Source organism: Gopherus flavomarginatus, unplaced genomic scaffold (genome assembly GCF_025201925.1).
Source record: "Gopherus flavomarginatus isolate rGopFla2 unplaced genomic scaffold, rGopFla2.mat.asm mat_scaffold_44_arrow_ctg1, whole genome shotgun sequence".
NCBI classification, from domain to species: Eukaryota; Metazoa; Chordata; order Testudines; family Testudinidae; genus Gopherus; species Gopherus flavomarginatus.
The window spans coordinates 2,049,634-2,070,911 of NW_026115088.1; the positions used below are offsets into that span (position 1 = coordinate 2,049,634).

Sequence of the window (21,278 nt, forward strand, 5' to 3'; positions counted from 1 at the left end):
GCGTCCAGGCTGAAGGGGTAATGGGAGTGCTTAAGGGATCGGGGCTGACACAGATACCTACGTCCAGGGTCTAGGGGTCCCGAGGGGATTGGGGTTTGAGGGGGGAACAGATACCTACGTCATAGCTGGAGGTGTCTTGGGTGGTTTAGGAGGTTCGTTGGAGTCACAGATACCTAAGTCCAGGCTGTAGGGGTTCCTGGGGCATTCAGGGATTTCTGGGGGTCACAGATACCTACATGCAGACTGGAGGGGTCTTGGAGCGCTTAGGAGATTTATGGGGGGCACAGAAACCAACATACTGGCTGTAAAGGTCCCTGGGGGGCTTTGTGGGTTCGGGGGGCACAGATACCAATGTCCTGGCTGTAGATGTTCCTGGGGTACATAGAGGGGCTGTGGTCGCACATAACCCTACATCCAGGCTGTCGGGGTCCCGGGGGCCCCTGGCCAAATTGGGTCCCCCTGGAAAAGTCTCCCTCACGGTGGCCCCAGGGCTGGAGGAGCTCCCACTCCCTGATATGGCGCAGAGGCTGCAGCAGGGGCACAGAGCTTCTCTGGTGTCAGGGCCACAGCGGGGCAGGGGTAAAGGAGTGAGACCAGAGAAGCTCTGTGCCCCTGCTGCAGCCCCCAGGTAATAGAAGGGAGTGGGAGCTCTTCCAGCCCTGAGGCCACCGTGGAGGAACATCTACAGCCAGGACATTGGTATCTGTCATACATTAGAAGCAAGAGGAAGACTAAGGACAGGGTAGGCCCACTGCTCAGTGAGGAGGGGGAAACAGTAACGGGAGACTTGGAAATGGCAGAGATGCTTAATGACTTCTTTGTTTCAGTCTTCACTGAGAAGTCTGAAGGAATGTCTAGTATAGTGAATGCTTACGGGAAGAGGGTAGGTTTAGAAGAGAAAATAAGGAAAGAGAAAGTAAAAAATCACTTAGAAAAGTTAGATGCCTGCAAGTCACCAGGGCCTGATGAAATGCATCCTAGAATACTCAAGGAGTTAATAGAAGAGGTATCTGAGCCTCTAGCTATTATCTTTGGGAAATCATGGGAGACGGGGGAGATTCCAGAAGACTGGAAGGGGGCAAATATAGTGCCCATCTATAAAAAGGGAAATAAAAACAACCCAGGAAACTACAGACCAGTTAGTTTAACTTCTGCGCCAGGGAAGATAATGGAGCAGGTAATCAAAGAAATCATCTCCAAACACTTGGAAGGTGGTAAGGTGATAGGGAATAGCCAGCATGGATTTGTAAAGAACAAATCGTGTCAAACTAATCTGATAGCGTTCTTTGATAGGATAACGAGCCTTGTGGATAAGGGAGAAGCGGTGGATGTGATATACCTAGACTTTAGTAAGGCACTTGATACGGTCTCGCATGATATTCTTATAGATAAACTAGGAAAGTACAATTTAGATGGGGCTACTATAAGGTGGGTGCATAACTGGCTGGATAACCGTACTCAGAGAGTAGTTGTTAATGGCTCCCAATCCTGCTGGAAAGGTATAACAAGTGGGGTTCCGCAGGGGTCTGTTTTGGGACCGGATCTGTTCAATATCTTCATCAACGATTTAGATGTTGGCATAGAAAGTACGCTTATTAAGTTTGCGGATGATACCAAACTGGGAGGGATTGCAACTGCTTTGGAGGACAGGGTCAAAATTCAAAATGATCTGGACAAATTGGAGAAATGGTCTGAGGTAAACAGGATGAAGTTCAATAAAGATAAATGCAAAGTGCTCCACTTAGGAAGGAACAATCAGTTTCACACATACAGAATGGGAAGAGACTGTCTAGGAAGGAGTATGGCAGAAAGAGATCTAGGGGTCGTAGTAGACCACAAGCTTAATATGAGTCAACAGTGTGATACTGTTGCAAGAAAAGCAAACGTGATTCTGGGATGCATTAACAGGTGTGTTGTAAACAAGACACGAGAAGTCATTCTTCCGCTTTACTCTGCGCTGGTTAGGCCTCAACTGGAGTATTGTGTCCAGTTCTGGGCACCACATTTCAAGAAAGATGTGGAGAAATTGGAGAGGGTCCAGAGAAGAGCAACAAGAATGATTAAAGGTCTTGAGAACATGACCTATGAAGGAAGGCTGAAGGAATTGGGTTTGTTTAGTTTGGAAAAGAGAAGACTGAGAGGGGACATGATAGCAGTTTTCAGGTATCTAAAAAGGTGTCATCAGGAGGAGGGAGAAAACTTGTTCACCTTAGCCTCCAATGATAGAACAAGAAGCAATGGGCTTAAACTGCAGCAAGGGAGATTTAGGTTGGACATTAGGAAAAAGTTCCTAACTGTCAGGGTAGTTAAACACTGGAATAGATTGCCTAGGGAAGTTGTGGAATCTCCATCTGTGGAGATATTTAAGAGTAGGTTAGATAAATGTCTATTAGGGATGGTCTAGACAGTATTTGGTCCTGCCATGAGGGCAGGGGACTGGACTCGATGACCTCTCGAGGTCCCTTCCAGTCCTAGAGTCTATGAGTCTATGAGTAATCTGTGCCCCCCATAAACCACCTAATCCCCACGGGAACCCCTACAGCCAGGATGTTGGTATCTGTCCCCCTATAAATCTCCTAAGCCCTCTGGAACCCTTCCAGTCTGAACGTAGGTATCTGTGACCCCCAGAAATCCCCGAATACCCCAGGAACCCCTACAGCCTGGACTTAGGTATCTGTGACTCCAACGAACCTCCTAAACCACCCAGGACCCCTTCAGCTAGGACGTAGGCATCTGTTCCCCCCTCAACCCCCAATCCCCTCGGGACCCCTAGACCCTGGACGTAGGTATCTGTGTCCACCCCGATTCCCTAAGCACCCCCATTACCCCTTTAGCCTGGACGTAGGTATCTGTACTCCCACAAACCCCCTAAACGTCCCAGCGACCCCTTCAGCCTGGAAGTCCCTATCCGTGACACCCACGAACCTCTAACCTCCCAGGGATCCCTACAGCCTGGACACAGGTATCTGAGCACCCCACAAACCCCCTAAGCTCCTCGGGAAACATCCAGCCTGGATGTATCTGAGCCCCCAGGGAACCGCCTAATCTCCTCGGGACACCGACAGCCTGTACCTAGGTATCTGTGCCCCCTACAAACCCCATATAACCCCCAGGACCCATCCAGACTAGATGTAGGTATCTGTACCCCCACAGCCTCCCTGGGACTCCTACAGCCTGGAGGTTTGTATCTGTGCCCCTCATGAAACCCCAACCCCCCCTGTCCCCTCCAGACTGGACATAAGTATCTGTGCACCCCACGAACCCATAAGCACCTGTAGGGACGCCTACAGCATGGACTTAGGTATCTGGGGCCCCCCAAAACCCCCTAAGCCCACCAGGGACCCCTATAGCCTAGAGATAAGAATCTGTGCTCCCTGAACCCCATAAGCCCCCCCTGGACCCATCCAGCCTGGACTTAGGTATCTGTGCCCCACATGAACCCGCTAAGTCCCCCAGGGACCCTCCAGCCTGGATGGAAGTATCTGTGCCCCCCACAACCCCTAAGTGCCGAGAAACCCCTCCAGCCTAGAGGTAGTTATCTGTGCCCACCAGAAATCGCTTTAGCCCCCCCAGGGACCACTCCAGCCTGGATGTACATATCTGTGCCCCTCCCCACAAACCACCTAAGCCCCCCGGGACCCCTCCAGCCTGGATGTAGGTATCTGTGCCCCTCCAAACCCCTAAGCCCCCCCAGAATGCCTATAGCCTGGACGTAGGTATCTGTGTCTCCTACAGTACCACTAAGCCCCCACCCAGGGACCCCTCCAGGACATACATACGTATCTGTGCCCCTCATCAAGTCCCTATACCCCCAGGGATCACTGTGCTCACCACAACCCCCTAAGCGTCCAGGGACCCCTTCAGCCTGGACGTAGATATTGTTGTCCTCCAGGAAGCCTTTAATCCCCACCAGGACCTCTACAGCCTGGACGCAAGTACCTATGCCCCTCACAACCCCCCTAACTCTCCCAGGGTCCCGCCCATACTGGATGTAGATATCTGTGACCTTACGAACCCCCGTAAGCCCTCGAGGGATCTCTACAGCCTCCACGTAGGTGCGATGCTCTGTGCATTACCCTGTGTGGCCACATGGTGTCACTGTTGCTCCATGCAGGAAATGCTCTGTGCATTACCCTGTGTCACCACATGGTGTCACTGTTGCTCCATGCAGGAAATGCTCTGTGTATTACCCTGCGTGACCACGTGGTGTCACTGTTGATCCATGCAGGAAATGCTCTGTGCATTACCCTGTGTGGCCACATGGTGTCACTGTTGCTCCATGCAGGAACTGCTCTGTGCATTACCCTGCATGACCACATGGTGTCACTGTTGCTGCATGCAGCAAACGCTTTGTGCATTACCCTGCGTTGCCACATGGTGCCACTGTTGCTCCATGCAGGAAATGCTCTGTGCATTACCCTGTGTGGCCACACGGTTTCACTGTTGCTCCATGCAGGAAATACTCTGTGCATTACCCTGCGTAACCATATGGTGTCACTGTTGCTCCATGCGAGGAAATGCTCTGTGCATTACCCTGCGTGACCACATGGTTTCACTGTTGCTCCATGCAGGAAATGCTCTGTGCATTACCCTGCGTGGCCACACGGTGCCACTGTTGCTCCATGCGTGGACATGCTTTCTGCATTACCCTGTGTGGCCGCACGGTGTCACTCTTGCTCCATGCAGGAAATGCTCTGTGCATTACCCTGTGTGGCCACACGGTGTCACTGTTGCTCCATGCAGGAGATGCTCTGTGCATTACCCTGTGTGGCCACACGGTGTCACTGTTGCTCCATGCAGGAAATGCTCTGTGCATTACCCTGCATGGCCACACAGTGTTATTGTTGCTCCATGCGCGAAATGCTCTGGGCATTACTGTGATGGAGTGGGGACTGTCTGTGTGGGGGATGGGAGAGCAGGGGGTGACTTTAGGTGAGGGACAGGACCTAAGCCTGTAACTCGAGCTAGGCAGGGCTGAGAGAGTGAGCACCTTTGCCCGGGAAGCTGGACACAGGAAGGGGTCGGCTGGAGGGAGTTAGTTCAGGTTTTTTTTGGAGCTGGGTAGTTGGAATTCAGATAATCCCAAACTGGGAACTAAGCTTCCTGAACCCCCAGAAGGACTCGACTGACGGGTCCTGTTTGTGTCCCAAAGCCCTGCTGTATCCTTCGTTCCTGTTGGCCAAAACAACCCTCTGTTTTACTGGCTGGCTGAGTCACTGTGTGTCCCTGGAAGAGGGGTGCAGGGCCAGATTCCACCACACTCCATGACTCCCCCTAAGCCACTCTGGGACCCCTGCAGCTGGGACGTAGGTATCTGTGCCCCCCACCAAACCCCTGAGCCCCCCAGGGACTCCTACAGCCTGGGCCTAGATCTCTGTGCCCCCCAGGAACCTCCTCAAATCCCCAGTGACCCCTTCAGCCTGGACATAGGTGGAACCCGTCTGCCAGGCTGAATTGATAGCAGCAAGGACTGGGTTCAATACATAGGGGTCCCTTCCCTATTACGTAATGCAAACCAGATCGAGCCCTCACCCAGTGACATGGGAAAATTTTACATACACACCCCTAGGTGCCTCAAAGAGGCAATACTTCCCCTCTCGCAATCATAGAATCTGGGTATAGCAGAAAATGTTTAATAACGTGAGATAAACAACATAGCATTAAATTTGGAAAACACCTCAACTAGGCTGTGTCCTTTTCCCTGGGCTCTAGAATCTAGCAATCCCCAAATCACCCCAAGACTCCAAAGTACAATACCTCAAATATTTCAAGACTCCAGCAACCCCATAATCACCCACATTCCCGCAGCCCCAGAGTTCAAGAGTCTATCTGCCGGGTTTTCCCCCCTGCCAGCCTGGGTAGAAAGGGGCACCTTACGTGGTCCACTGCTGTCTGCCCTGCCTCTCCGTGGGATTCTGCTTCTACCTTTCCCACAAACTGCTCAGCTCAGTCCACCAGCTGCTCTGCTCCACCAGCCAACCTGTGATCTCCTCTAGCTGTCTCCAAAAACTGCTTCGCTTACTTCACTTCGTGAGCCATTCCAAGTGTTCCACAAACTGCTCTTCTCCATCAGCTGCTCTGCAATATAGTTTCAAACTCCCCCACTATTTAACACAGCACTTCAATGACTTTAGCTCAAGAACCTGGATCTTCAGTTATTAAGAAATTCAACAACCACATCTACTATTCAACTGTTAAAAGAGAAGAAGATGTAATCGGTGTTTCTGGCTCATCCAAGGAGCCCACTCCCTTGTCTAGTGAGTGCCACTCAACTGATGATGAGAATCCCTGTCTCAAAGCTGTTTCACAGTTCCTCATCCACACAATCAGGGTGTCACACTCCACATCTCACACCCCAACAACAAATAAACTGGGGATACCATAGCTGCCAAAGTAACCATCCCAGGCTGCCGTGGCCGTGTCACGCACGGTGAGTGTGTCTATGCAAACATGATCAGACCCTGAAATCCTTTTCCACACTCGCCATAATTCACCACCAGATGTGAGGGTAGAGTTCATCCTGCTTCTGCTTACATAGGTATCTGTGCCCCCCACAACCCCCTAATCCCACCAGAACCCATCAAGCCTGGATAATGGTATCTGTGCTCTCCACAAACCTCTAAGCCCCCCAGGGAACCCACAAGCCCAGATGTAGGCATCTGTATGCCCCACACACCCCTTAATACCCACAGGAACCTTCCAGACTGTAGCTAGGTATCTGTGACCCCTAGAGCCCCACAAAGTCCCTCCGGACCCCTACAGCATGGATGTTTGTATCTGTGACCGACAAAAACCGCCTAAGCTACCCAGGGCCACCTACCATCAGGATGTAGGTATCTGTTCCCCCCCCCAAACACACCTAATCCCCCCGGAACCCCTCCAGCCTAGATGTAGGTATCTCTGAACCCACAAATCCGCTAAGACATGACAGGACCCCTCCAGCATCGACATAGGTATCTGTGCCCACACAACCCTCCTAAGACCCCCAAAACCCCTCCAGCCTAGACGCAGGTATCTGTGCCCAGCATGAACCCCCTAAGGTCCCTAAGACCCCTCTTGCCTGGATGAATGTATCTGTGCCCCTTACAAACCCCTAAGCCCCCCCCAGGATCCCTATAGACCGGACGTAGATATCTCTGCACCCTCACGAACCCACTAATCCTCCCAGCGACCCCTACAGCATGGAAGTAGGTATCTGTACCCCAAAATTCCCCAAAGCAACCCCAGGACCCCTACAGCCTCGATATAGGTATCTGTGCCCCCGCACAACTCCCTAATACCCCCAGAACTCCTCCAGCCTGGACGTAGATATTTGTGACTTCCAGGAACCCCCAAAGCCCTCCCCAGGACATCTCCAGTCCCTACAAAGGTATCTCTGCCCCCCACCAGCCTTCTAAGACCCATAGGGCCCCCACCAGCCTGGTTATAGCTATGTGTACGCCACACAAACCCCCTAAGCTCCCCAGGGCCCCCTCCAACTGGTACGTAGGTATCTGCGCAACCACAAACCCTTAAGTCCCCCAGGGACCCCTCCAGACCATACGTAGGTTTCTGTGACCCTTAACAAATCCTTAAACCCCCAGGGACCACTACAGCATGGACGTATGTATCTATGCTCACCACAACCCCGTAAGCCATCCAGGGACCTCTCCAGCCCTGACGTAGATATTTGTGCCCCTCATGAAGCCCCTAATGCCCACCAGAATGTCTCCAGCCTGGACGTAGCTATCTGTGCCCCCCACGACCCCTAAGTCCCCCAGGGATCTCTACAGCCTCTACATAGGCGTGATGCTCTGTGCATTACCCTGCATGGCCACATGTTGTCACTGTTCCTCTATGAGAGAAATGCTCTGTGCATTACTCTGCGTGGCCACATGGAATCACTGTTGCTCCATCCAGGAAATGCTCTGTGCATTTCCCGGCATGGCCACATGGTGTCACTGTTGCTCCATGCAGGAAATGCTCTGTCCATTACCTGGTGTGGTCACAAGGTGTCAATGTTGCTCCATGCGGGAAATGCTCTGTGCGTTACCCTGCCTGGCCACACGGTGTCACTCTTGCTCCATGCAGGAAATGCTCTGTGCATTACCCTGTGTGGCCACACGGTGCTACTGTTGCTCCATGCAGGAAATGCTCTGTGCATTACCCTGTGTGGCCACATGGTGTCACTGTTGTTCCATGCGGGAAATGCTCTGGGCATTACTGTGATGGAGTGGGGACTGTCTGTGTGGGGGATGGGAGAGCAGCGGGTGACTTTAGGTGAGGGACAGGACCTAAGCCTGTAACTTAAACTAGGCAGCGGGGAGGGGGTCAGCACCTTTGACCAGGAAGGTGAATAAAGGAAGGGGCTGGCTGGAGGGAGTTAGTTCAGTTTTGGTTTGGAGCTGGGTTGTTGGAATTCAGGGAATCCAAACTGGGAACTAAGCTTCCTGAACCCCCAGAAGGACTCGATTGAGGGGTCCTGGTTGTGCCCAAAAGCCCTGCTGTATCCCTCGTTCCTGTTGGCCAAAACAACCTTCTGTTTTACTGGCTGGCTGAGTCACTGTGTGTCCCAGGAAGAGGGCTGCAGGGCCAGATTCCACCACACTACGTTACACCCCCTAAGTCCCTTTGGGACCCCTACAGCCTGGACGTCTGTATCTATGCTCACCACAACCCCCTAAGCCATCCAGGGACCTCTCCAGCCCTGACATAGATATTTGTGCCCCTCATGAAGCCCCTAATGCCCACCAGAATGTCTCCAGCCTGAACTTAGGTATCTGTGCCCCCACAAACCCCCTAAGCCCCCGAGGGACCTATACAGCCAGAACATTGGTATCTGTACCCCATATAGACTCCACAAGCCCCTTGCGACACTCCAGTGTGCACGTAGGTATATGTGCCCCTCAGAAACCCTCTAAGCCCCCAGGAACCCCTACAGCCTGGACATAGGTATTTGCACTCCCACAACCCCCCTAACCCCCCCCTCCCGGGACATCTACAATCTGGACGTAGATATCTGTGCCCCTCACGAAACCTCTAACCCCCCCTGGGAACGATACAGCCTGGACATACGTATCTGTGCCCACTCGAACCCCTAAAACCCACTGGTACCCCTACAGCCTGGACATCATTGGTGTCTTTGGCCCCCACAAATCCCCTAAGACTCCCAGGATGCCTCCAGCCTGGACGTAGGTATCTTTGCCCCCCACTAACCCCCTAAGCCCCCCTGGTAACCCTACAGCCTGGATGTAGGAATATGTGCCCCCCACGAACCCTCTAAGCCCCCATGGGACCCCTAGAGCATGGAGATTGGTATCTGTTTCCCCCCCAAACTCTCTAAGCCCCCCAGGGACCGCTATGGCCTGGACATAGGTATCTGTGCACCCCAAGGCCCCTAAGATCCCCCGGACCTCTGCAGCCTGGCTGTAGGTGTGACGGTGCTGCCCGTGGGAGCCAGCTCAGCTCACTCAATCAGAGTGAATTGCAAACAAAACAGGGCAGACAAATCCCAAACGCTGCTGGTTATTTCAATACTTAGATTTACCAAGCCAGCACAAAACAGCTTCTGTAGTACCTCACTGGTTACTTAGAAGTTTAAACCACGCAGTTCCCTTAAAGTACCCAGCCTCAGGCCTCCGTCCAGACACACCTGTTAGATATGATGATGATTCCTGAAAATCTTACTTCATCATATAAAAGAAAAGATTCTTCCGATCCCAAAGGATCAGCCACATAACCAGGTTCAATTATAACTTAGATTTTACCTAAAAGACATGCTATAGCCAATTCTTATTAACTAAGCTAAAATTTATTAGAAAAGAAAAGAGAGAGAGTGAGTGTTGGTTAAAAGATTAATAGACATATAGACTTGAATTCAATTTTTGAGGTTCAGATACAAAGTAGAGATGAGCTTGTAGTTGCCAAAAGTCCTTTTAGAAATAGTCCATAGGTTATAATCCAATGTCCATATTCAGGGTGGCTCCAGTCAATGACTGGGGATCTCAATCCTTGTGGCTTAAGGTTTCCCCCTCTTGAAACCCAAAGCAGATCTGAGATGAAGAAGGATCGTGTCCCAGGTTCTTAAACATTTCCAGCAGCCTTTCAGCCTGAGAAAACAATAGGCTTAACTCTTCTTCCAAACATCCTGGCAATTAGTACATCCATCAAACAGTTCAGATACAGATTACCACAACCTTCAAAGAGACACAGACAATAATACTATTTCACTCAAGTATCATCATAAATGTTAATATTCTTTTTTTGCTCTTTGAATTAAAACTATAGCAATAGACAAGACTTGTTTGCTGACATCACAAGACCTGAGCAAACACCTCCCCTTCTACCTCTAACACTGCAGACTTGCATTTCAAAGCTCTGTTCATTTACATATCTTGTTAACCAGTTTTTAAGGTTCACCCACGGGTCAGGTCAGTCGGTGAGGTGAGTTAATTAACTCTTTCTGGCCCTGAGATATTAGATTATACTTATAATGTCACAGTCTCGGTGAGTTGACTGCTGCAGCTCCCCGTAGACTCTGCCTGCGCCTCTCACCGAGCTGGAGTACAGCAGGCGAGGGGAGAGCACTCAATGTATTGCATCTACACTAGACGCGATATATCAACCCCCGCTGGATCGATCGCTGCCCACCGATTCGGCAGGTGGTATAGACATACCCCGAGTATCTGGTGATCGGAGCTGGACCCCCGAGGGGGACACATTGAAGGAACTCAGGGGTTAAGGTGCCTCTATTATCAACTGTCAGGACTGCTGTGGCTCAGAGGAGGGTGCTTGACTGCCTGGCAGGCTTAGGCGCCTCAAGCCTTGGAGGTGGGAGAAGTGAAGCGGCCACGGCGTGCTCGGGGTGCTCGTGCTCGGAGCAGGGGTGAGCTCGGGCGACGGGGGTGCCGCAGGGCAGAGCAGGAGAGTTGCCACAAGAGGGGAGCCTCAGGGTGGAGGGGGGAGCTGCCACGGGTGGGGCGCCTCAGGGCAGGGGTGCGGGGGGGGAAGGGTGCAAGGTGGAAGTTTCGCCTAGGGCATGAAACTTCCTTGCACCGGCCCTGCCCCACGCCCTGCCTGCAGCCAGCCCTGCACCCCCTGCCCTGCCCTGCCGGCAGTCAGCCTCTGTCTCCAGCCAGCCCTGCACCTTCTGCTTTGCCTGCACCAGCCGCATCCTCCCTGCCCTGTCTCCAGCCAAACCCTGATGCACCCCCCTGCCTGAAGCCAGCCAGCCACGCAGCCCTTGCCCTGCCTGAAGCCAGACCCTACCTCCAGCCAACCCCACATCCACTGGTGCCCTGCACTTCCCAGGGCAGTAACCCTGCACATCTGCTTCAATGAGGGGGGCAGGGAGCAGCTGGGACCCACACATGTGCACACCCTAGGGTGACCAGACAGCAAGTGTGAAAAATCGGGAGGGCGTGGGGGGTAAATGGATCCTACATAAGACCCCAAAATTCGGACTGTCCCTATAAAATTGGGACATCTGGTCACCACAGCACACCCCCAGGACTCCTGAGTTCCATTGCTGGGTTTCCTATTGGTTCCTCTGCTGGTTGTTTTCCTTTTTCTGGGGACTTTGGGCAAGTTGCTCCCCACTCTCGGGCTCTGTCCCCAGCAGTCAAATGGGGATTTCATACCTTCCCGCTATTGGAAAGTGCTGGGAGAATCCCCCAGCAAAAGCTGCTCTGACAGTGCTAAGCAGCATCTGACCATTCAAGGTCGGAGCTCACTGCCCAGGAGGAGTGCTTGGCTCTGGGGTTTCACTTCAGCCCAGTGTAGAGAGAGAGCCCTAACCATGGAGTTTGGCTCAAGAAGACCAAGTCTCCAATTTGTTAAGGGTGTTTTGAATTTCAATCCTGTGCTCCAAAGTGCTTGGTGTCAGTTGTAAACTTTAGGGGCATACTCTCCACTCCATTTTCCAAATCATTCATGAAAATATAGAATAGTACCTGACACCGGACTGATCCCTGCCAGACCCACTAGGTTCACCCTCCCCGTTGGGCAGCTAAACATGGAGAAGGGCTCCTGGAGTCTTGGCTTTCAACCAGCTCTGCACCCACATTACACTGATTGCAGCTGGACTACATTTCCCTCGTTTGCTTCTGAGAATGTCCTATGGGACTGTGTCAAAAGCCTTAGTAACACCAAGCTAGATCCCATCTATTGTTTACTCACCTCTACCAGGCCAAAGAAGGAAAGAGAATTGGTTTGGAATGATTTGTTCTTGACAATTCCACGCTCACTAGTCATAAGAACCAAATCATCCTGTAGGTGCTGCTGACAAACTGAGTGTTTAAGAATGTATTGCAGGATCTCTCCAGCTATGGCAGTCAGGCTAGCTAGTCTGTAAGTCCCAGAGGTCTTTTTGTTCCCCTTTGAAAGATAGGTCCTGTCTTGTTCATGGATGGGAAGATGTTCTTTTTCAGGGGTCTCAGATGAGAACTGGGGCACAACACCTGGTTTGTTAAGGCCACAAAAACGGAGGCAGGAACCTCTTCTCTGCTGCTGGCAAAGAACCACAGGTACCTAAAAGATAGGGACTCACATCTTTGAATGGGCTTTAAAAAGGCAGTGGTTAATAAGTTTGGCCCCGACCATTTCTTGTTTCCACAGACTAGACATTTTAGCAAACTTTAGAATTCCTTGGTGCTAAACACTGTGAAACTCCCCTTTCTCCTTCACAGAGGGCTTTAATACCCCTTATCTCACTTGGGCTCTAAACTGCCCATAGTTCGAGAACTGTTCCTGTTCCGATTGGACAGATGGGAGAAGGGAAGTGACCTACCCAAGGCCTACACAACAAGGCGATGGCAGAGCCAGAAAGAGAAGCAACCAGTTCTGACTCCTGTTCTAACAGATGAAAACCCCCAGAGCCCAGGAATCGAGATGGTGGGAAAATTTCATTCAAACCGTTTCTGTCCGAAAATCCCATTTAGACTAAACCAGTTTGTTTCTCAAAATCATAACAAGTGGGATGAAAGATCTTTGCAAAAATATTTTGTTGCAAAACAAAAGCATCTCCTCTTTGTCAGAGTGTTAAATTGTCTCCTCGCACACAAAGAGGAGACACTTACATCTCAACCATTAGATAAGATGCTTCAATCTGAGCTAAGTCGTTGCTACTATTAACAATTTCAAAATAAAAAAATACAAATAAAATAGACTATTTCAGCTAATCTATTATGTCATAATCTGGGAAACTTCATATTATGCACTACTTCTAGTGACACTCCCAAATGGATCCGCATCCTTCACCCACCATGAGGTAGGTAAGAGCGGATCATTATTATCCCTACTTGAAAGAGGGAGAAGCTCAGGCTGAGAAAGGAGAATTGACTTGTCTTAGGTCACACAGCCCGTCAGAGGCAGTGTTGGGAATAGGACCGAAGAGCCCTGATTTTCAAACAAACCTTCGGATCTTGAATTTCAGACATTGAATGACCTGAATACTGTGCTCTCAGATGAGCTCCAGACCAACAACAGTGACAGTAATTATTCAGCAAGTATTTGAGGAGAACTGCAATGTTAGAGGGAATCATCAACTGCTCAGAGACAATTAATGCAGAGAAGCAGCAAAATTAATCAAAGATAGAACTGGTTCTGACTTATTTATTTGATCTTAAAGGAGAACAACAAGGACCTGAGTCTCCTCCCTGTCAATATCCCCCTGCTCAACCAATCAGGGTAGAGACGGAGGACGGGAGGCTGAGGGTTCTCACCAGAGAGCCCAAAGGATGGCCCAGGTCACCGGTGGGGATCACTGCCCGAGCACTATTTCAGTCCCACATTTTTGGGTGGACCTTCCATAGTGGGAGCTGCAGAGGACTTCCCTGCAACACACACACACACACCTCCGTCCTGTTGTTGGGAAGGGAACAGGAGAAAGGACAAAAGAAGCAAGAGAAGAAGAGGAGGGAGGGATGGAGGAAGAGGTGAAACAAAAAGGACAAACCCTAATGTCCCCAGCGATTCTAAGGGACAAAATCCCAGGTGCGCAATAAAATTCTGCCTCCTTAAGCTCGTGTTTTCCATGCCTAGAATTCACTTGTCACCAGATAGATCAGACTGAACAGGTTTCAAACCTCCAGGAGGCTCTTACCTTCTAAACAGGGACGGCTGTTTTCTAGTAAAATCACTACAAGGGAAGGAGGAAACTAGAAAGAGGTTCCTCCTGGCGCTCATGTCCATGACCCCAAATAATCTCTCAGTCCTCAAAGAGAGACCTGGAGAAGGAAACGTGCTGAAGCAAAGCCACAGAGGTCTCTGAGGTTTCCCTGGCCCCTCGCCCCTGTCCTGCCTGGCTGATGTCAGCATCTCTCTGTGAGGTCACCACCTCCCCACCACTTTTGACCAATAGTCTGAGGTCCTGCAAAAGGCCTTTGTGATGTCACTGACACACCCCTCCCTTGCTGGGCTAATGTCCTGCCCCTGGCCAGGCACTTTGGAGGTTTGAGCTACTCCCTGTGGATCACCCCACTCAAGGAGCGTTCGTTCTAGGCAGCAAGCCGGCTAGACAGGAAAACATCAGATGCTGCTCCCAATGCTACACTCAGTTTTTCAGAAATTAGTCGACTTCATGGTCAGAAGACACCATTAGAGCATCTAACCTGCATATCACAGGCCTCCTGTATGACATAACAGCTACTTTGGGGGCAAACACATTCCAGAAAGGCATCTAGTCTTCATTAAATGACATCAGGAGATGGTGAATCCACCACTTTCCTTGGTAGCTTGCTCCTGTGGTGAATCATCCTCGCTGTTGACTATTGTGCCTCAGTTGCAATATGAATTTGTCTCTTTTCACTTTCCAGCCATTGGGTCTTGTTATGCCTTTCTCTGCTCCATTCAAGAGCCCGTAAATACCCAATCTTTTCTCTCCATTAAGGCCCTTCAACATTTCAATGAAATCACCTTTCAATCTTCTTTTGATAAGCTAAACAGGTTGAGCTCTTTCAATAGCTCACTGGAAGGCATTTTTCTCCAGCCCTCAGAACATTTGGTGGCTCTTTGCTGCCCTAGCTCCAATTTCACAACATCTTTTTCAAATGAGGATACCAGAACTGGAGGCAGTATAAAGGTTGTATAAAGGTAAAATTAAACAGGTTGCAGAGGAGTTTTTTTTAATTTCGGCTTTTGTTGCTAAAAATTTTGTCTCTCTGTGGTGAGAAAAAACACTCCCCGAATGCCAAAATTTGAGCCATGAAAAGCGGCAGTGTGAACAGCGCATCATAGGTGGATCTGTGCTCCCGGTGACAAAGCTCCTGCCCCTCATTGGAGGTAGTTTGGCTTTGTTGCCGGGGAAGCTCTCTCTCAGCGATAAGGACGGCCACACAGCGCACCTTACAATGGCATGGTTAGAGTGGCACAGCTGCACCGTGGTAAGGTGCGCGGTGTAGACACAGCCTCAGAGCTGGGGAAAGCCGACAGGCGCTGAGGAGCACAGGGTTCAGACAGAGACATCCGTTAGGAGAGGAACTATTGACAGGGATTCTCTATAGCCTAGTAAAGTGGAGAGGATGGAAGATGATAATGTACAGGTAGGTTCTGATGAGAAACAGTGAAATGAAAGAGTCTCCCTCAATTACATCATGTAACAGCAGACAGCTAAAATGGGACACATTTTAGAAGTGCTTAAATACAAACGCTAAACGTCTAAGTACTAAGACTGGTGAATTTGAGTGCCTGGTATTGAGTGACGATATTGATAGAATAGGCATCACAGAAACCCTTGCACCCCCTCCTGCACCCACATGGGGAGACTGACCTGTGTGCATGGAGCAGCTGGCATTGCTGCCCCCCACTCCTCCCTGGAACGCTGCTCATCTGGGCACCCCTAGGGGCTGTGGGATGTGGGGGCAAGAAGTGAGATCATCCGAGCTCCCTGCATCCAGGTCACTTTCCTCAGCCGGGCTGCATAGCAGGAGGGCAGAGAGCAGCAGCTTCTGATGCTCCCCTCACAGCACAGCCCAAGTGGGAAAAGTGACCAGGACGCATGGAGCACATAGGGTTGCTCCTTACTCCCCTCAAACCTCTATGGACCCATGGAGGAGCATTGGGGCAGGGGAGAGCAGTGAGCACCTTTGCACTGCCACACGGTGCCCTTTGACCCCTGGAGCCCTGGGCGGCTATCGGGGGGCACCACCCCTAAGGCCGGCCAGGCTCCCCAGAACAAGCAGCAGAAAACACAGAGACTGGCCACACACTGAGCAGTGGTAGCCTGGGCGGCTCGTAATGGAGGCTCAGGGGGGAGGTGTGTCATAACATTTTTTCCCAGATTTGGACCTTAGCGTCCAAAATATGGGTGTTAGCATGAAAACCTCCAAGCTTAGTTACCAGCTTGGACCTGGTAAAGCTGCCACCAGCCAGGGATTTATACAGTGCCTGGCTCGCTGTGGTCTCCCCAAAACCTTCCCCGGGGGACCCCCAGACTCAGATGCCTTGAGTCTCACAACAAAGGGGAATAAACCATTTCCCTTCCCCCTCCTCCCCTCCAGGTGTTCCCTCCCTGGGTTCCTGGAGAGATATACAGAAGCAAGCTCCGTGAATCTAAACAGAGGGACTCCCCCCTCCCTGTTTCCAGTCCTGGAAATAGAAGTACCAAGATAGCTAATCTCTCTTCCCCCTTACCCAGAGGGTATGCAAAGTCAGGCTAGTAAATCTAACACAACGAGATTTTTCCCCCTGACTTCTTCCTCCCACCAATTCCCTGGTGAGCTGCAGACTCAATTCCCTGGAGTCCCCACTAAAGAAGAAATTCAACAGGTCTTAAAAAGAAAACTTTATATAAAAAGAAAGAAAAGGACATAAAAATGGTCTCTCTGTATTAAGGTGACAAATACAGGGTTATTTGCTTAAAAGAAAAAAATGAATAAACAGCCTTATCCAAAAAGAATACAATTTAAACATTCCAGCAACTACACACATGTAAATACAAAAAAAACCAATATAAACTTATTATCTTATTATCTTTGTACTTACAACTTGGAAACAGAAGATTAGAAAGGCAGGAGATAGAAAAATCACTCTCATAGCCGAGACGCCACAGACACAAGACAAAGAACAAAGAACTCACACACAAACTTCCCTCCACCCAGATTTGAAAAAGTCTTGTTTCCTGATTGGTCCTCTGGTCAGGTGTTTTAGGTTACTGGTGTTACCCCTTTATAGGTAAAAGAACATTAACCCTTAGCTATCTGTTTATGAGAAGGGGGCTCAGCCTCCCCAAACCTTGCACTGCCAAGGGGACAGTGGGGCCCATGATCAGGGGCCCTGGCCAAGTTAGGTCCCCCTGGAAAAGTCTCCCCTATGTCAGCCCCAGGGCTGGAGGAGCTCCCACTCCCTGCTACAGCCCGGGGGCTGCAGCAGGGGCACAGAGCTTCTCTGGTCTCAGGGCCACAGCGGGGCAGGGGTAAAGGAGTGATAGGGTGGGGCTGGTGGGGGAAGGGGTGGAACAGAAGTGACAGTGGATGGGGCCATGGGTGGAAGGGGGTAGAGCCGCAGACAGAAGGTAGGGGCATGGTTCTGGTGCTGGGGCCCCCACACTTGTTCTCCCTTTCCCGGGGGTTTGGCATCACTAGCCCCGGCTTAGCGAGTAGGGTTCAGTGGTCCCCATAATGTGGGGTGCGACTCCTAGGGAGACACAGAGGAACATTCATGGGGGCACCTCAGGACCTGAGCCAGCCCACATAGAGGGCAGGGAGGGAGCACCACTCTGCCACAGCTCTTCCCCAACCCCACCCTCAGCCTGAGACTCTGGCTCCCAGCCCGGCGTCGACCCCTTTACCCCTGTCCGCACCCCTCACCCCAGCAAGCAACAGCCCCACTCCTCCCAGCCCCGGTTCTTGACCGTGGCTTCCGAGGGGCCACAGCCATGGCTAAGAGGGCACAATGTGAAATGTTTGGGGACCACTGGTTTAGGGTGACGTCCTCAATCACTTCTCTGCAGTCCAATAAAAGCTATTCCTCACTCACCTACCCCTCCATCAGGACGGACTAGGTATGTTCTGCTGCCCTTCACTCATACAGGAAGGAGAATAACATTTCATTCCACTCAATCCTAAAGTCATTTGTAACCCAAGACCATCCCAAACTGGTCATTTTGGGGAAGCGGCCCCATCATGCTGCATAGCTAGGCAGAGTAGGTGTGTCTATGCAAACACGGTCTGTTCCTGAAGTCTTTCCCCAGCTCCTCACTAGGTGAGAGAGGGGAGCTCATTCAGACCCTGCTTTCGCTTAGTATTTAAAAACTCCTTAGTGTCCCTATCTCTGCCGGCCTTAGATTTCTCCTCCTGTCCGCTTTTTGACAGCTCAGATGAGGTGACCGAGTGGTTAAGGTGATGGACTGCTACTCCATTATGCTCTGCCTGCATGGGTTCAAATCCCATTCTCATCAGAGGCATTTAGTCTTCACCCTCCTTTATAGACAACCATCTCCTCCTTTGGTACAATAACAGATCAAACAATGTTGCTTGTGTTACCCAAAATTGGGTCAGTTAGTAAGCTTAGAGAGGACTAATAATGCCCCTCCCCCCAGAGTTTGGCAGAAAGCAGCACATTTATTACCTTGATAGCTAAGCTCAAAAGAAGGGATGGGGGAGGGTGTCACACTCATACTCACGCTCCCAGGACAGGCCTGGCAGTGGAGATGTCAGGATCCTTTAAGGTAAGTGTCCCACAGCGCAGCGATGGACGGTGCGATGAAGATCAGTCTCCCTGAGGTGCAATAGAATGTAACACAGCGAACCACTGGCCAGATGGGCCCGGTGAAGGGCATTCACTGGAGGTACAAAGGAGAGTGGGAAAGCCACTTCACAGGCATTCAAAGCGGGAAAGGACACAAGCTGGGGGAGTTTAACAGACCTTCTGAGCATACAGGTTATACAGAGCATACAGATCACTGCTGCTCCTACAACATGATAAGTTCTCAAGCAGCATGTTTCTTACTTTGCCCATCTGTCAATTTTGATGATTATTGATGGAAATATTTTGCCATTGGGTTGTGTGTTTACACAGAAATTGACATTTACCAACAAATACACAATTCTTCCAAGCCTGCCTAGTCTGTAGTTGATGGGTTTAGAGGGACACATTCACTCTTCCAGGTCCCCATTCCAGGCCTGTGCTCTCCAGGTTGTCAACTTCCCGCACTGCTGGGATCCTTCCCTCATCTCCCCCCAAACCATTGCCCCACCCCCACTTCTGGGGTCCCCTCCCTACACTGTCTAACTCCACTGCTGGCAGGATCCCTTCCTGTTCCTTTCATTTCCTGCCTCCACTCTGGGAAAAAGCTCTGCACTCTTCCCACACCAGAAGTTGAACCCAGGCCACCTGGGTGAAAACCAGGAATCCTGACCACTAGCCCATATGGGACTATTGTTGCATCTGACAAAGTGGGTATTCACCCACGACAGCTCATGCTCCAATACGTCTGTTAGTCTAGAAGGTGCCACCGGATTCTTGGCTGCTATTATTACTACAACTCAGGCCTTGGCTACACTGGAGAGTTACAGTGCAGGTGGTGGCTTTACAGCGCTGTAACTTACTCCCCGTCCACACTGGCAAGGCACATACAGCGCTGTATCTCCCTGGCTACAGTGCTGCATGTGCTCCACCTCGACGAGAGGAATAAAGAGAACAGAGCTGGTGATGCAGCGCTGGGGTGCCAGTGTAAACAGTGATTAATCTTACTACGCTGTCACTGACCTCCGGAACCTTCCCACAATGCTTTTAAGTAGAGATAACGCTCTTTGTTTTGGTGTGATGCCTCTGTTTGTTTTGTTGTGAGCTCAAGGCTCCCGGAGCTGCTTATCTAAAAACCAAACACAGTTACTGTTTGCAGTGAATGAGCAGAGGCAGGGGGATCCCTTTGGAACACCCACAGCTGGTGTTTGCTTGAGGAGAGAAGCAGCCGGGTGGGCACGGGGGAGGGGGGGTCTGTTTTGGATCAGCGGCTTATCTGGTCTGTGAGGAAAAGAACAAAGGCGGCTATTTGCATTTAGTGAATGAGAGAGGGGTGGGGGAGGAGGCTTGAACTTGCCAGGCAGGGAGCTGACACAGTGTCAGCTCCAAAAATCCACTCGCTCTGTCTCCCCCACGCTCCGTGTCACACTCCACCCCACCCTCCTCTTTTGAAAAGCACATTGCAGCCACTTGAATGCTGGGATAGCTGCCCATAATGCACCACTCCCAACAGCGCTGCAAATGTGGCCATGACAGAGTGCTGGTAGCTGTCAGTGTGTCCACACTGCAGCGCTTTCCCTAAACAGCTGTAGGAAGACAGCTTTAACTCCCAGCACTGGACAGCTGCAAGTGTAGCCAAACCCTCTCTAAGCCGACCCCTTATGAGAACAGCAGGGACTAGCATGACTAGATGTCCCGATTTTTGGGTCTTTTTCTTATATAGGTGCCTATTAACCCCACCCCCATCCCAATTTTTCACATTTGCTGTCGGATCACCCTAGCAGGGGTTGCACACAGGGCTGCATTAACCTTCAGGTGCTGAGGTTTCCCTCTCTCCATTCCCAGAGCCTGTGATCAGGAAACAGACATCAGGGCTCCCAGGTGCTGCACAGACCATGACTGAGATCAGACCCCATATTATGCAAGGTGCTGTACAAACCCTGGGCAACACTGAGACACCCAGGAGGTTCCCCTCAATTTCCCTGAGCCTCTGCTGCCCAACTTCTTCTGAATCCCTCTGGCTCACCCCCCCCACAAAAAACCCACCTTTCCAAACAGTCCTTCTTTCCTTGCCCCCTGATTCTGGTTTCACACCCTGGGACCATCTCCTCTCTTTGTCTCTCCCCCTCCAGGTGAAGCAGAGATGGAGGCAACTTCAGCCACTGGAGTCAGCCTCAGCGAGCACTGCAGCCGGCCCCGGGGGAGGGGGGGTGTTTGCAGACACAGGAAGGGAGCAGGGGGTGCTGGGAAGAAGGCGGCAGGAGAACAAAGCTCAGAGACCCAACATGGGGAAATTCCAGGGGGCGGGGCTCTGACACATCCCAGGTGCGGGCAGCTCCTGGGGGCGGGGCTCCAGCACAGAGCAGGGGTGGGGCAGCTTCTGGGGGCGGGGCTCCAGCACAGAGCAGGGGCGGAGCAGCTCCTGGGGGTGGGGCTCTGGCACAGCCCATGGGCAGGGTAGCTCCTGGGGGCGGGGCTCCAGCACAGAGCGGGGGCGGAGCAGCTCCTGGGGGCGGGGCTCTGGCACAGCCCACGGGCAGGGCAGCTCCTGGGGGCGGGGCTCTGGCACATTGTGACGCGGAGCCCGGGCTGAACAGCTGCTTCCTGGTTCTCCACGT

The 21,278-nt window shown here is 51.4% G+C and overlaps 1 protein-coding gene and 1 non-coding gene across 2 annotated transcripts in view; one reads left to right on the forward strand and one right to left on the reverse strand.

Moving 5' to 3' along the window:
• Nucleotides 1–21,278, reverse strand: part of LOC127042466 (zinc finger protein 560-like) — a 307,892-nt gene that overhangs the window by 250,983 nt on the left and 35,631 nt on the right. The window lies entirely within an intron of this gene.
• On the forward strand, nt 18,292–18,373 carry TRNAS-GCU (transfer RNA serine (anticodon GCU)). Its single transcript has one exon. It is a non-coding gene; the product is annotated as a tRNA-Ser (tRNA).